The following is a 17,282-nucleotide window of genomic DNA, read 5'->3' as shown; positions in this document are numbered from 1 at the left end:
AATCCACATAGAGAAAAATGGACAATTCCAGTCTGCTTCAGATGTCCATGAAAAGTTCTGAGGTCCTTCTTTAAAAAAAAAAAAGCATCAATATTTTTCTTCCTTGTCTTTTACAAGGAAGAATAAATTCATTATAACTACAATCCATCCAGGTGTGAAGGACAGAACAGCTATAAACTCAATTGTCATCTCTTTTAAAATCCCAAAGGGGGGGGGGCGCCTGGGTGGCGCAGTCGGTTAAGCGTCTGACTTCAGCCAGGTCACGATCTCGCGGTCCGTGAGTTCGAGCCCCGCCTCAGGCTCTGGGCTGATGGCTCGGAGCCTGGAGCCTGTTTCCGATTCTGTGTCTCCCTCTCTCTCTGCCCCTCCCCCGTTCATACTCTGTCTCTCCCTGTCCCAAAAATAAATAAAAAACGTTGAAAAAAAATTAAAAAAAAAATCCCAAGGGGTTTTAAAACTCTAAACTCATCTCTAAAACTGGAGGTTAACCAAGGAAAATAAACTTAAACACATATGTTCATTCACATATTTAAAAATACATACACAGTTTCCATCATGAATATATAAAAATGGGGCTCAGAGAGCTTCAGCCATTTGCAAAAATGTATGAGCAGAAGTTGTACCAATGTGGAGGACACTCAGCCAACATTAGGAGACAATTATCTGATTGTTATATAGTAGATCAGTATAGAACTGATGCTCTGTAAAAGCATCTGGAAGATGGATTTGGACCCCCTTCAAACTGGGGAAACATTGAGAGTTGTGAGAACATAGATGGATTCATAATATGGATATGAAAGAGAAGTGAATGAGGACAGATGTGTGCAACTGAACCATGATACAATAGAGTGATTATCCCTTACAGAAGTCACCTTGGGTGAGCATGGGGACATGCAAAAGTAAAGGGCAAAACAGAAAACTATATTGTTGCCTGTGGATATTAGCTTACCCTCTGTGGGGATGGGGAAAGCACATGGACTCATATATGAAGAAAATGTATGAACATCACCAGAGATGGTGGCCATAAGGTCAGTCACGACATAACAGTTCAGTAGAATTTTTGAGGAAGTAGAGACCTTTATGGTGACCTGATCTATTTCTAGAACTTTTCAGTGATTTACCCAAAGTTCCATAGCTGCTCAGTGCTAGTACTGCAGCTACACCAGAGACTTTCAGATTCTTAGTACAAAAATAGCATTCCAAGTAGAGGAGAAGGTTTGTTTATTCACAGAGATTCACCAAAACTGTCACAATAAATAATAATTCTTGAAAATGTGATCCCTGCCCAAAGTCTTTGACATGATGACAAAGAAAGGTAGCATAGAGACAGTTATGAAAATGTTTTGAGTTCAAGTTTTGAGTCAATTATGCAGTCACAAACTCTACTTCTGGATGTAGATAACCTGCTAAAATACCAAAGACCTCAAGAAGAGCAAGTCAGATTACTGAAATAGATCAATGTTCATCAATCTTAACTGGAATTGACAGAAACTCTGTGACACCGGTTCACCTTAAATACCATAAACAAACAAACAAACAAACAAACAAACAAAGCCAAGAATGTCACTTACTGATGGTGATTTAACAGCAGCATCTCCCTGTATGGAGATTGGAAATGTTGTATAATGGGGAGTATTTTACTTCAAAGATGGATAAAGTCCATAAATTCAGTGGATGTGGCATTAAAAAGTATGAAAATAGCCATGGGATTTGAGAAGCCCTAAAATATTGTAAATCTCCAACTCATTGATGGAAGACATGTTAGATTCTATTTAAATGCATGTCTAAAAACACATTCTTGAGTTTTAAAATCGGAATAGGTTGAAATTAGAAACACTTTTTTTTCCCTATGAAAACTGTTAGCAAAAGGAATGAGGATGGCTCACAGTGTTTCCAGAATGGGATATACATGCCAACCCTCAAAGGACCAAGTGTGTCATAAAACCTGTATAATCATGAGACATTCATTTTATCCTCTGGAGCATTGAGGAGGGAGACAGAGGGTGATGTATATGTCAGGGGAGTGAAACTGGAAGGAAAGAAACTTTGGGGATTTTTTTTCCCTACTGAATAATTACAATTTCATTGTAATCAAAATAATTGATTATTTTTATGAATAAAACATTATTTTGTTTTTATACTGCCAAACATTGTTTATAAGAACATAAGAATGAAGTCTCTCTACACAAAGATTTATCATGCAGTGGAGGAGAGAGTCTGAATATTTTCTTATTACAGTAATTTTAGTACATGCTGCTATAGATTTTTTTAAAATTTAATTGTATAATCATTTTTGTATACCACAGCAATGAGCTAACATCTTTTCTTTAAAAGTGAGATTATTTTTTATTGTATTAAAATGCATACAACATATAAATTTACTGTCCTAACAATTTTTGAAGTATACAAATAGGTGAATGATGTGCATTCACAAAATAGTGCAACTATCACCAACATCTTGTTCCAGAACTTTTTTGTCACCCCAGATGTTACTGTTCATTTGCTTTCTCTCTCCAGGCTCTGGCAACCACTAAACTGCTTTCTGTCTTTAAGAATCTGCCTATTTTGAATATTCCACATAAATGAAATCAGATATTTTATGGCTTTTTGTGTTTGGATTCTTTCACTTAGCATAAGTTTTCAAGGTTTATCCACACTGTAGCATATATCAGTATTTCATTTGTTCTGATAGCTGAATGAATATTCCATTGTGTGACTTCACCATATTATATTTACCTATTCATCTGCTGATGAACATTGGATATATTTGTTGATGGATATTTTGGCTGTTTCTACTTTTGGCTATTGTGAATAGAGCTTCTGTGAACATTTCTCTACAAGTTTTGTTTGAATGTCTTTTTTCAGTTATTTCAGGTGTGCAGCTAGGAGTGGAACCCCTGGGTCATATGATAATTCTGTGTTTAACTTATTGGAGAACTGCCAAACTTTTTACAGTGACTGCACCATTTACATTCCTACAAGTACTGCACTGTATGTTCTAATTTCTCCACATTTTTGCAAATATTTTTTATTTGCCACTTAAACATTTTTTTGTAATAATCCTGTGAGTGTGAAATCAGATTCCACTGTGTTTTTTATTTTCATACCCTAAAGATTGATGATATTGTGCATCTATTTATGTACTTTTGGTGAATTTATCTTTTTTAGAACAGTTTTATTCAGATCCTTTGTCCACTTTTAACTGCATTACTTGTGTCTTTTTGTTGTTAAGAGAAGAGTTATTTATATATTCTGCTTATATCAGATACATGATATGCAAATATTTTCTTCTGTGTTGCCGCTTTTTTTCCCCACTCTTTTTTGTAGTGTGTTTTGATAATTTTTTTTCCTTATGAAGTCCAATTGTCTATTTTTTCTTTTGCTTCTTATGTTTAGGGTGTCATATTTAGGAAACCATTGCCAAATCAAGTCATGAAGTGGTTCTTCTGTATTTTCTTCCAAGAGTTTTATAATTTTAGCTCTTATTATTAGGTCATTTATCCTTATTTACTTACTTACGTATTTATTATTCTTGTTTAAATATGGCATAAGATAGGGATTCAACTTCATTATTTAAACAGATATTTATCCAGTTGTTCCAGAACTATTTGTTGAAGGAACCGTTCTTTTCCCATTGAGTGGTCTTGGCACCTTTATCTAAAATCAGTTGCCATAGATCTATGAGTTTATTTCTGTACCACTGGTCTACATGTATATAGTTATGTAAATACCACACTTTTGATTACTATAGCTCTGTAGTGAGTTTTGAAATTGGAAAATGTGAGGTCTCCAAATTTGTTATTTTTTTTTTCCAATGTTGTTTTGGCGATTCTGGGTCCTTTGTAATTCAATATGAATTTGATGATTGGCTTTTCTATTTTTGCAGCAATGACAAGAGAAAACATTGGTATTTTGATAGGCATTGCATTAAACCCATAGATCACTTTGGGGGATATTACCATCGTAGTGATATTAGGTCTTTCCATTCATAGACATGGATGCCTTTCTATTTGTTTAGGTCTTCAATTCTTTTCATTAATAGTTTGTTGTTTTCAGTCTTAAATATCCTCAAATTTATTCCTAAGTATCTTTTTTCTCCCATGATGTTGTAGATAGAATTATTCTGTTAACTTCCTTTTGGAATTGTTTATTGATAGTGTACAAAAATACAACTGCATTTTGTGTTTGATCAAATATCTTGCAACTTTAATGAATTCCTTTATTAACTTTAATAATTTTGTGGATTCCTCAGCATTGTACACATTAAAAATCATGCCATTTGTGAGTAGAGATCATTTTACTTCTCAATTTTCATTTTGGAAGTCTTTTATCTCTCTTGTTTGCCTAAATACTGAGGCTAGAACTTCAACACAATGTTGAATAGAGATGATAAAGTGGACACCATTGACTTCTTCCTGAATTTAGGAGTAATCTTGGGTTTTCACAATTGAGTATGATGTTAGCTGTGGGTTTTTATTTTTACTTTACTTTACTTTATTTAAATATTTATTTATTTTTGAGAGAGAGAGAGGGTGAGCAGGAGAGGGGCAGATGGGGGGACAGAGGATCTGAAGCAGGCCCTGTGCTGACAGTAGCAAGCCTCATGTGGGGCTTGAACTCATGAACTGTGAGATCATGACCTGAGCTGACGTTCTATGCTCAACTAAGCCACCCAGGTGCCCCATAGCTGTGAGTTTTTAAAAACATATTACGTTATTATGTTGAAGCGGTTTCCTTCTTAAATTACATGAATTGATTTTTGTATGTTGAATCATCTTTGCATTCCTGTAATAAATCTGACTTGGCATATAATGTTTTCAGTATGCTCTGAAAGATTTAATTTGCTATTTTCTTTGAAGATTTTTGTATCTATATTCATAAAGTACATTGTTCTGCAATTCTCCTGTCTTCAATGTCTTTATCTGAGAGCAATACACTTTTACATATATTATGGAATAATTTCACTGGATAGTATTTCTTATTTCTCTAGCACTGGTCCCCAACTGAACCATGATTAATTTACTCTTCAGTTTGTGTAAACATTTGGGTAAGCATAATTACTAAGAATTTGGCCTTTGAAATTTGTCAAGACTGGATTTGCACATTGCACTTCAACTAACTAGTTCTGGCTATTAGTCTAGCCTCTTAAATCACTTGCCTTCCATTTTTTGATATGTATATTAAAAGATTTGCAGAATATAATTCTAAATTTTTAAATTCTGTGAAGGTAAGGGCTATATTTACCCTAGTTACTATTACATTGTGCCTTATCCTAATATATGCCTTGATATGACAGCATCCAATACATATACATTATTATTATTATTATTAATCAATGAATGAATGATTCTGGGTCTATTCTGTTTAGGAGTACATAATGCATTTGATATAACACAGGAATATAGTCATTGGAATATGCAATTGACATGATTTACTTCAATATGAGTCATTTTACATCCAAAATAATTTTATCTGATTTTTGAATTATCCCTGAATTATCCAATTACTCCTAATTTAACTCTGTAAAGGGCTATTATGAATGCCACCTTAGAAATGGGGCCCCTGGGGCTTTGAATGGGCTTGCTAAAGGTCAAATGGCTATTAAAGGATAGAGCAAGGACTGCACATAAGCTTGCACTTCTAAGTGATGTTTCTTTTATATTTCATGCACTTCCTTAGTGACCTAGTGTAATCCCTTCAAATACTAACCAAATCCTGAAGACTTTCCAAATTATATCTGTGACCAGCACCTCTATGCCAAACTTCAGATTTATGTAGCTAACTGCCTCTACTGAATCTTTGTTTGGGTGGTGTTATGGACTGAATTGTGTCCCCCTGCCCCCAATCTCCAGTGTAACTCCCATCTACAGTGAAAGAAATGCACTTTCAATTTTTCTTTCCTTGTGTTTGTGTTAGTGAGTTAATATGTGTGTGGCAAACTGTGATGGGAACATATGCATTAGTTTGCTAATGTTGGTAGAACAAAATATGAAAAAAATGAGTATCTAAAACAACAGGAATTTATTTCTCACTGTTCTGGAGGATACGGTTCTATAAAGATCAAGGTTCCATCAGGGTTGGTTTCTCCTGAGACATCTCTCCTTGGCTTGTAGATGGTAACACCTTTTTGTGTCTTGACATGCTTTTTTTTTCCCCTCTATGTGTGCATTTCTGGTGTCTGCGTGTCCAAATCTCTTTTTATAACACCAGTCATTTTGGATTACTACCCACCCTATTGGCCTTATTTCAAGTTAGTTACTGCTTTAAGGATTCTATATTCAAATATGCATTCTAAGGTACTAGAATCAAGCCTTCAAAATATGAATGGGGGGGGGGACATAATTCAGTCCATAGCACGGTGGTTTTTCAATTCTAAAAGTTCAGAACAATGGTCAATGCCTTAAGAGGAAAAAGTTCACTTTTTTTTCTGTTTTATTGAGACATGATTGACAAATGTATATATTTAAGGTGTGCATAGCAATATTTTTACATATGTATGCATTGCAAAATGATTCCCTTAATTAAGATAATTAACCTATCCATCGCCACACATTTTTGCCTTTTTTCCCCTCTGTGTGTGGTGAGAACATAGACTTATTCTTTTAGCACATTCCTTTTTTTTTTAATTTTCCGCAAAAAGAAAGAGAGTGAGAGTGGGAGTGGGAGAGAGGAACAGAGGAAGAGAGAAAGAATATTAAGCAGGTTCCACACTCAGGACAGTGCCCAACATGGGGCTTGTTCTCATGACTATGAGATCATGACCTGAGCTGAAATCAAGAGTCAGATGCTCAACTGACTGAGCTACCCAGGTGCCCATTTTAGCACATTTCAAGTATATAACAGGATTTTTAGCTACAATCACTGTGTTGTATATTACACCACCAGAACTTATGAATCCTATAGCTGAAAGCTTATACCCTCATGTTAGTTAGCTCTGACAAATTCTAAAACTCTCATTTAAGCAAGCAATACAGAAACAATGTCACAAAGGACACCTCTCAGGCTAGCATGTGAGTTCTTACATCCCTTCCAGACAATTTGAGAAGACAAATTTTACTTAGGCAAAGACTCATGATACCTGTGTGCATGGCTGCACACATTCACATACACATACACCCACAAATACACATCCTATTATTGTTCACCATCTTTGCTGAAACACAGGTTAGCATCTGAGTATCATTCAGTCTACTTACAGAAATAGAAAAGAAATTTTTCTAATACCACAGATACATTAGAGCAGCTTGCTGGTTTGGGAAAAACAAAAGCAGGATGCTATTTGACTGGGTTATTATTATTTTTTTTTACTGTTTCTTTGCTTAACTGATCATGATCTATGGAATTAATTGAGATTTAAACTGTGGATGCTGAGGAACATCCATACTGTTTTCCACAGTATCTGTATCAATTTAGAGTCCTACTAACAATGCACATAAGTTCCTTTTTTCCACATTCTCACTTATTTTTGTTATCTTTTATCTTTTTGAAAATAAAGATTCCAGCAGGTGTGAAGTGCTATCTTATTACGGTTTTTATTTGCAATTCCTAATGACGAGTGGTGTTAAGCCCCCTTTTTATGTACCTGGTTTTCCATGTTCATTGTAACATTATTCATAGTAGCCAAAATATGGAAATAACCTGTGTCTATTGGAGGGTGAATAGATAAAGAAAATATGGATATACAAATATATAATGGAATATTATTCAGCCATAAAAGTGAAATCCTGCCATTTGAAACAACATTGGTGAAACTGGAGGGTGTTATGCTAAGTGAAATAAGTCATACAGAGAGAAAAATACTGTATAATGTCATCTACATGTGGAAATGAAAAAGGGAAAAGGAAAGAAAGAAAGACAGAAAGAAAGAGAAAGAAAGAAAAAGAAAGAAAGAAAGAAAGAAAGAAAGAAAGAAAGAAAATACAGCATAAAAATACTGTATAATGTAATCTACATGTGGAAATGAAAAAGGGAAGAGGAAAGAAAGAAAGAAAGAAAGAAAGAGAAAGAAAGAAAGAAAAAAAGAAAGAAAGGAAGAAAGAAAGAAAGAAAATGAGAGGTAAAGGAAGGAAGGAAGGAATTCAAACTCATAGAAGCAGATAATAAAATGAAGGTTGTTAAGGGCTAGGGAGTGGGAAAAATTGGGAGATACTACTCAAAGGGTACAAACTTTTAGTTATTAGATAATTAAGTTCTGAGGATCTAATGAACAGCGTGGTGAATATTGTTTTATTGTTTTTGCTGTTGCTGTTGTTGTTTTTGGTTTCAGGAGTAAAATTCAGTGATTCATCATTTACATATAACACCCAGTGGTCATCACAACAAGTGCCCACTTTAATGACCATCACGCATTTAGCTCATCTCCCATCTGCTTGTCCTCCAGCAACCCTCAGTTTGTTCTTTATAGTTAAAAGTCTCTTTTATGATTTATCTTGCTCTCTCCTTTTTCTTCTTTCTGCCATATTCATCTGTTTTGTTTCTTAAATTCCACACATAATTGAAATCATATAGTATTTGTCTTTCTCTGACTGACTTATTTTTCTTAGCATAATAAGTCTAGCACCATACAAGTCATTCATTGCAAATGGCAAGATTTCGTTCTTCCTAATGGCTGAGTAATATTCCTATTTGTGCGTGTGTGTATATATATTATATATCTGTGTGTATATACAGCTTGAAGTCCAGAATCTTGATGCCTCATCTTTGCTTCTCTTTTTCAAGTTTGTTTTGACTATTCAGGATCTTTTGTGGTACCATAGGTCTGTCCTAGCTCTGTGAAAAATGCTATTGGTATTTTGTAGGGATTGCATTAAATGTGTAGATTGCTTTGGGTAGTATGAACTTAAAAAAATATATTTGTACATCCATTCAAGATATATTACAAAGCTGTAATCATGAAAAAAATATGGTAGAGGCACAAAAACACTCAGATCCGTGGAACAGAATAGAGAGCCCAGAAATGCACCCACAAATGTATGGCCAACTAACCTTTGACAAATCATGAAAGAATATCTAATTGAATAAAGACAGTCTCTTCAGCAAATAGTGCTGGGAGAACTGAACAGCAACATGCAGAAAAATGAACCTAGACCATTTTCTTATACCATACACAAAAATAAACTAAAAAATGGATGAGAGACCTAAATGTAAGACAGGAAGCCATCAAAATCCTAGAAGAGAAAGCAGGCAAAAACCTCTTTGACCTCGGCCCAGCATTCTTACTCAACACATCTCTGGAGGCAAGGAAAACAAAAGCAAAACTGAGCTATTGGGACCTCATCAAAAAAAAAAAAGATTCTGCACAGTGAAGGAAACAATCAACAAAACGAAAAGGCAACCTATGGAATGGGAGAAGATATTTGCAAACGACATGTCAGATAAAGTGTTAGTATCCAAAATCTATAAAGAACTTATCAAACTCAACACCCAAGAAACAGATAATCCAGTGAAGAAATGGGCAAAAGACATGAATGGGCACTTCCAAAAAAGATATCCAGAAGGCCAACATGAAAAAATGCTCAACATCACTCATCATCAGGGAAATACAAATTAAAACCACAATGAGATAACACTTACTCCAGTCAGAATGGCTAAAGTTAACAACTCAGGCAATGACAGATATTGGCAAGGATGTGGAGGAAGAGGATTTCCTTTGCACTGCTGGTGGGAATGCAAACCAGGGGCAGCCACTCTGGAAAAACAGTATGGAGTTTCCTAAAAAACAAAAACAAAAACAAACAAAAACAAAAACAAAAACAAAAAACCCAACAACAATACAAAACTACCCTATGACCCAGCAATTGCACTACTAGGTATTTATCCAAGGGATACAGGTGTGCTGTTTTGAAGGGGCACATGTACCCCAATGTTTATAGCAGCACTATCTACAATAGCCAAAGTATGGAAAGAGCCCAAATGTCCACTGATGGATGAATGGATAAAGAAGATATGGTGTATATATACAATGGAGTATTATTCAGCAATAAAAAAGAATGAAATCATACCATTTGCAACTACGTGGATGGAACTAGAGGGCATATGTTAAGCAAAATTAGTCAGAGAAAGACAAATATCATATGACTTCACTCATATGAGGACTTTAAGATACAAAACAGATGAACATAAAGGAAGGGAAGCAAAAATAATTTAAAAACAGGGAGGGGGAGGGGCGCCTGGGTGGCGCAGTCGGTTAAGCGTCCGACTTCAGCCAGGTCACGATCTCGCGGTCGGTGAGTTCGAGCCCCGCGTCGGGCTCTGGGCTGATGGCTCAGAGCCTGGAGCCTGTTTCCGATTCTGTGTCTCCCTCTCTCTCTGCCCCTCCCCCGTTCATGCTCTGTCTCTCTCTGTCCCAAAAATAAAAATAAAACGTTGAAAAAAAAATTAGAAAAAAAAAAAACAGGGAGGGGGAAAAACATAAAATACTTAAATATGGAGAACAGAGGATTGATGGAAGGATTGTGGGAGGGGGGATGGTCTAAATGGGTAAGGGGCATTAAGGAATCTACTGAAATCATTGTTGCACTATATGCTAATGAACTTGTATGTAAATTACAAAAACACCCTTATTTACTATGAATATATAAATCATAATGTAATTACCTATAATTAAAAAAATAAAAGTATATAAAAATGTTTGTACTTCCAGTCCATGAGCATGAAATGTTTTCCATTTCTTTATTTCTTTTAACTCAAATTTATTTTATAAGTGTTTTATAGATTTTAGAATACAAATCTTTTACTTCTCTGGTTAAGGTTTATTCCTAGGTATCTTACGGTTTTTGGTTGTGTGTGTGTTTCTTTGTGTTGAGAAATTCAACTGTGTCTTGTGCTCTTGACAGTAGTGACTTTATGAAGAGGAGGTCCTGTCATGCCCTGCAGTGCATTATCACCTGTTCACCAGAACCTGGCTCTTCAGGAGAGTGTCCTATCTGTGTTGCTTACACTCTGCTGTTGTGTCTGAGTCACCTTTCTTTTGAGTGTGGTTTTCTGCACCGACTCTCTGCCTGTTGTGGGTCTTGCTAGCTCTTTGTTGCATTATAAAACCCTGCCAGATGAGCTCTAAGGAACCATGTCTGCCAGGGAACTTGGGAGTAGCATGTGGTATTAGCAGAATTTGTGTTTAGCCACTAGTCTTATGCTGGATCCCCTGAAGCACTGTAGCAGCTGGGGGATTTCACAGGGGGCAGTGGGTGTGTGTGAGGCTGAGCACAGTGCACCATGGCATGGCTGGGCATGGCTGGGCCTGGTTTGTGATGGTGGGTAGGCCCATTTGGAGATTTAACAAAATGTGACATGAGACCTGGATTTAGGCTACAAATGTCTGTGCAACCTGACTTCCTGCAGGTGGCTCTGTGTTTATGCTGACGGGCAGGGGAGGAAAATGGCATCTGCCATCTCCCTACTTTTTAAAGAAGTCCCCCAACATGCTCTGGAAACAGTATGAACAGATCTGTCTCTCATTAGTGCCCAACATTGAGTAACCTGCCAGTTTTTATACTGCCTCTCTGCACAGGTTGCTGTATCTTAGATTTGTGACTCAGGTATCACTTGCTTTCCTGACTTGTCCAGTGCTGAGTCAGTTGACTTTTAATGTTCCAGGCTCCATGTCTCACTGGTTAAAAAAAAAAAACTCATGAAATTCAGCTCCTTTGGATGTTAAAGACAAATATTGTGAAGATTAGTCTTCCTGATTGGGCTCCCTGGTGAAGGCCTATTTCTGTGCCCTCTCTGAATGCAGAGCTCCTGCTCTCTCTCCTACAAGCAACCTCCCTTTGGCTATCTGACTCTCCTAACCTTTCAAGAATTATTTTTTTAAGATTTTATTTTTTTAAAGTTTATTTATTTTGAGGTAGAGAGAGAGAGCACAAGGTGGGAAGGGCAGAGAGAGAGAGAGAGAAGAAAAGAGATTCCCAAGCAGGCTGTGCACTATGCAGAGCCCTACATGGGACTTGATCTCAGGGACCATGAGATCAGGACCTGAGCCTAAACTGAGTTGAATACTTACCAACTAACTCACCCAGGAGCTCCCCTTTCTTAATCTTTCAGATTCAATGTCTCTGTATTTAGTTGTGGAGTTTGTTCTGTCAGTCTTGGGATCCCTCTCTGGTTTATTAACTTGAATGTGGATGATATCTAGTTGAAAATATAGGATATGCTGAGGTCAGGGTCCTTCTACTCTGCCATCTTCCTGAGATCTCCCCCATCATGTTGTATACTTTAAATAAATACAGTTTTTTTTAAAAAAAGCAATTCTAACTAACTAACTAATTTTTTTTTTAGAAAGTAAGAATGCTGATCTCTGGTCCAGGAAGATGGGGTATGGGGTACTCCACATCCTAAAGCCAGTTCTGTGTCATTCTTACTGAGAACCTTTTCACCAACATATATTCTAACAAAGCACAGCCCATGAGCTGTGCACCATGAGCACCACAGACATGATGTGCTTCAAGAATGCAGACCCTTTACTGTCAGGGATTCTGGATCCACTATCCAGAGTAAAAGTTTGCATCAGTAGCTTTAATAACTCTCTATGGGCTTGTTTCATTTCCAGGATAAGGCAGGGCTCAGCTCCCCAACTGGATGAGCTCCATTTTCTGTGGCTTATTACAATGTATCTAGGGACCCATAGAGAGGGCAATTTTGATAATAATCTATTCAATTAGGTATTTTCATATTGTTTCTTTTCTTTTTCTTTTTTTAATTGAAGTATAACTGACATACAATATCCAATCAATTTTAGCTATACATCATAGTTATTAGATCTTTTTATATTCTGAAACAATCTCCATGAGTCCAGGTACCATCTGTCACCATACAAAGTTATTAAATTATTATTGACTTTATTCCCTATGATGTACTTTACATCCTTAAGATTTATTAGTTTTATAGCTGAAAATTTATACTTCTTAACCCCTTCACCTATTTTACCCATTCCCAACACCTCCCATCTCTGATAACCAACAGATATTTTTCCCTGTTTCTAGGAGTCTGTTTCTGTTTTGTTTGCTTATTTCTTTTTCAGATTACACATATAACTTAAATCATATTTGTCTTTTTCTGACTTATTCCATTTAGCATAATACCCTCAAGGTCCATCCAAGTTATATATATATATATATATATATATATATATATATATATACACACATATATATATATATGTGTGTGTGTGTGTGTGTGTGTGTGTGTGTGTGTGTTTCACATCTTTACCCATTCATCTGTTAATGGGCACTTAGTTGCTTCCATATTTTGGATATTATAAATAATAATGCAATGAATATATGAGTTCAAATAGGTGTTTTCACTTTCTTTGGGTGAAAACCTAGAACTGGAATTGTTGGATCATATGGTAGTTCTGTTTTTAATTTTTTGAGAAACCTCTATACTACACCAATTTATATTTTTACCAACAGTGTATGAATGTTCCCTTTTCTCCACATGCTCACCAATTCTTTTTATTTTTGTCTTATAATAATAGTCAAACTGACAGATGTGAGGTGATATCTCATTGTGGTTTTGATTTGGTTTTCCTGATACTAGTGATGTTGAGTATAGTCTCATGAGCCTGTTGACCGTTGGTATATCTGCTTAGAAGAATGTCTATTCAAGTCTGCTCATTTTTAAAACTTGGGTTTTTTGTTTTTTGACATTAAATTATGTAAGTTCTTTATATGTTCTGGATTTAGCCCCTTATCAAGTGTATGATTTGCAAATAGCTTCTCCCATCCAATAGGTTGCCTTTTCATTTTATTTAATGATTTTCTTCACTGTGCAAAAGCTTTTTATTTTAATGTAGTCCCAATGGTTTAATTTTGCTTTTGTTTCCCTTGTCTCAGGAGACATATCTAGAAAAATGTTGCATTCGCCTATTTCAAAGAAATTACTGCCTGTGCTTTCTCCTAGGATTTTTATAGTTTCAGGTATCACATTTAGATCTTTAATCCATTCTAAGTTTGTTTTTGTGTGTGCTGTCAAAAAGTGATCCAGTTGTATTCTTTTTGCATGTAGCTGTTGTTTTCCTACCACCATTTGTTGAAAAGACTGTCTTTTATTCATCGTATATTCTTTCCTCCTTTGTCGTAAATTAATTGACCATCTTTTATTCATCGTATATTCTTTCCTCCTTTGTCATAAATTAATTGACCATATAATTGTAGGTTTATTTCTGGGCCCTCTATTCTTTCACTTTGATTTTTGTGTCTAGTTTAAGTGGAATATTAGTCATACAGAGGAAGAGATTGTGCCATTTAAGACAACATTGATAGACCCAGTGGGTATTCTGCTAAGGGAAAAAAATCAAACTGATAAAGACAAATACCATATGATTTCACTCATATGTGGCATCTTAAAAAAACCCAATGAGGGGCGCCTGGGTGGCGCAGTTGGTTAAGCGTCCGACTTCAGCCAGGTCACGATCTCACGGTCCGGGAGTTCGAGCCCCGCGTCGGGCTCTGGGCTGATGGCTCAGAGCCTGGAGCCTGTTTCCGATTCTGTGTCTCCCTCTCTCTCTGCCCCTCCCCCGTTCATGCTCTGTCTCTCTCTGTCCCAAAAATAAATAAACGTTGAAAAAAAAATTAAAAAAAAACACCCAATGAACAAAATATAAAATTAGAATCAGACCTACAAGTACAAAGAAAAAACTGATTGTTCCCAGGGGGAAAAGAGTGGGGGGTGTTGGGTAATATGGGCTAAGGGGAGTGGAAGGTACAGGCTTCCAGTTATGGAATGAAGAAGTCATGGGTATAAAAGGGACAGCATAAGGAATGTAGTAAATTATACTATAATAGTTTGTAATGGGGCAGATGGTAGCTACAGTTGTGGTGAGTATAGTGTAATGTACAAAATTGTTGAATCACTATGTTGTACACCTGAATGTAAGTTAACTTTTCATGTCAACTATATCAATTAAAAATTGTTTTGAAGTGAAAAAAAATCACAGTGATAGGATAGAGCTGGTAGCTAATTGACAATGCAGGTGGTAATCATTTTGTGCTGTATGAATGTATCAAATCAACACATTATCTTATACATCTTATACTTCTACAATATTATATGTCAAGTATATCTTCGTAAAAAATTAAAGGTGTTGGCATACTTAAATTTTTTAAACGTATATTTAATATTGAAAGACAGAGAGAGACACAGCATAAGCATGGGAGGGGAAGAGAGAGGAATAACACAGAATCCAAAGGAGGCTCCAGGCTCTGAGCTGTCATCACAGAGCCCTACGCAGGGATGGAACTCACAAACCACGAGATCATGACCTGAGCCGAAGTCGGACGCTTCACCAACTGAGCCACCCAGGCTCATACTTTAAAAAAAGAAAGAAATGGACTTAATTTAAAAAAGAAAGAAAATAGGAGAAGGAAATGCCCATGCATATGTAATTTAACCATAAAACCTGATTAATTGTCCTCAGTATGATGTGTCTTTCTACTGGAAAAGAAAGCAGAATGTTCAAATTTTATTTTGAGGAATATGTGAAAATATTTTTATTGACTTCCTCCTTCCTCCTCCTCCTCCTCTTCTTCTTGTTCTTCTTCTTTTCCTATTAATTATTGAGGACATAGCAGAATGACAAAAGAGCTTGTTCTAAGAACATTTTGAATAATAGAGATTTTTATGTTATTCTACAGTGACAAAATTAAGATTACTAAATTATATATAATTTTAACTTTATACTTACAACAAATCTAAAACCACCTGCTTTTCTATCAGTGATAAGTGCATAATAACATCAATTTCTACAGCTTTACCTCTAATATTGTTAGAACATAAGCACTAGAAACCTTAAAATTTGCTAATTCCTAGTGTCAAAGAAAACAACAGAGTATCAGAGCACTAAAGGCAGCTGAGGTAGTCCAGACAAGAGACAATATGCCTGGGGAAAAGTGCACCATGAAATCTGCTGAGAGAAAAGTTCCCGGGAAGTTACAGGAAGAATATTTATAACAGGTGTGCTAATGAAAGGTTAAATACTTACATTCCGGACACATGCAGTAAGGCCACAAATCTGTGCAGTTTGTCAAACCAAACTGCAACATTCATCATTCAGGCAAATATTTTCAACTAGGTTCTGATCCTAAAAAGGATGGTGGATAGGACCTCCTCAAATCCTCCAACACTTTGACTTTTGTAGCCTTCAAATTTCTGGTCATTTTTGGGCAACAGCACGGGAGGAAACACAACACTTCATTGTGACATATTCAGGCAAGTGGCATCATAATAGGAAATTTTTCTTCTACATTTGCAAATATTTTGTGACCACCAAGGTAGGTACATTCCCAACAAATTCTTGATGAGGACCAATTAGGCCAATTATATAATTCTTAAGCACAAAGCAATCATGATCATGATAGAGATCATCAGCCAAGAAATTATAAGGGAAGAAAACTTTAGATAAAACTTAGTAAAAGCTTCAGTAAAAACATGGTTCCTGGGGTCTTGTGAATTAAACTAACAACAGAAAGATTAACCGAGACAAAGCTTACAAATTTATTAATTTTTAGTTTTACATTCATGGAGTTTCACAGCAAGGAAGTGAATTTCTAATGGAGCAATAAAATATGAGAGCTTATATACCACCTTATCAAGGTAAAGTAAAGGGACAAAAGCACACTTAAAAACTTAAAAAATTGTTAGAAGAATATAACTCATGTTAAGTATTTTTAGCACACACACACAGCCCAAAAGGACATAAGGAAACTACTTTTGGAGGTGATATATACCCTTATAACTTTGATTGTGATGATGGTATTATCATGACTGTGTATATACAGCCAAATTCACCAGAGTGTAACTATATTCAATAACAACACTTGGAGGATTGGTGGTCTAGTGTCTAGCTACTCAAAGGAACTGCTGGAGTGGCATGACCAGCAGCTTGTTAGAATGGCAGAATGTTGAGCTGAGTTTGACAGAATCAGAATTTGCATTTAACAGAGTCCTCTGATGATTGGTAAGATGTGAAAGTCTGGGAAACAGGGTTTGGTGCATAAGTTCTCAAATATGAATTTGGTAAAGCATAACCCCAGCATGCGGTGTGTGACAGTCCTGCTTCAAATACAGTTTTCCCATGCTCTGATTGAAACAAAAAAGAGTAATACAATATTTAGAAATGATTGCAAAGCATTTGAAACCCTTGAGCTCTGCTGATGGGGAGCAGTAACAAACTTCCTCAGTCTTGGTGTCATCATACAGTTTAAAAAAATACTTTGGGATAGATGAGCATATAATTCTGAAGTTAGCAAATCAATTCCTTGTTGGATAAAAACTGAAGTTTTTAT

The sequence above is a fragment of the Felis catus genome, chromosome A1 (genome assembly GCF_018350175.1).
Source record: "Felis catus isolate Fca126 chromosome A1, F.catus_Fca126_mat1.0, whole genome shotgun sequence".
Classification (NCBI taxonomy): domain Eukaryota; kingdom Metazoa; phylum Chordata; class Mammalia; order Carnivora; family Felidae; genus Felis; species Felis catus.
This window is presented reverse-complemented; position numbering follows the sequence as displayed.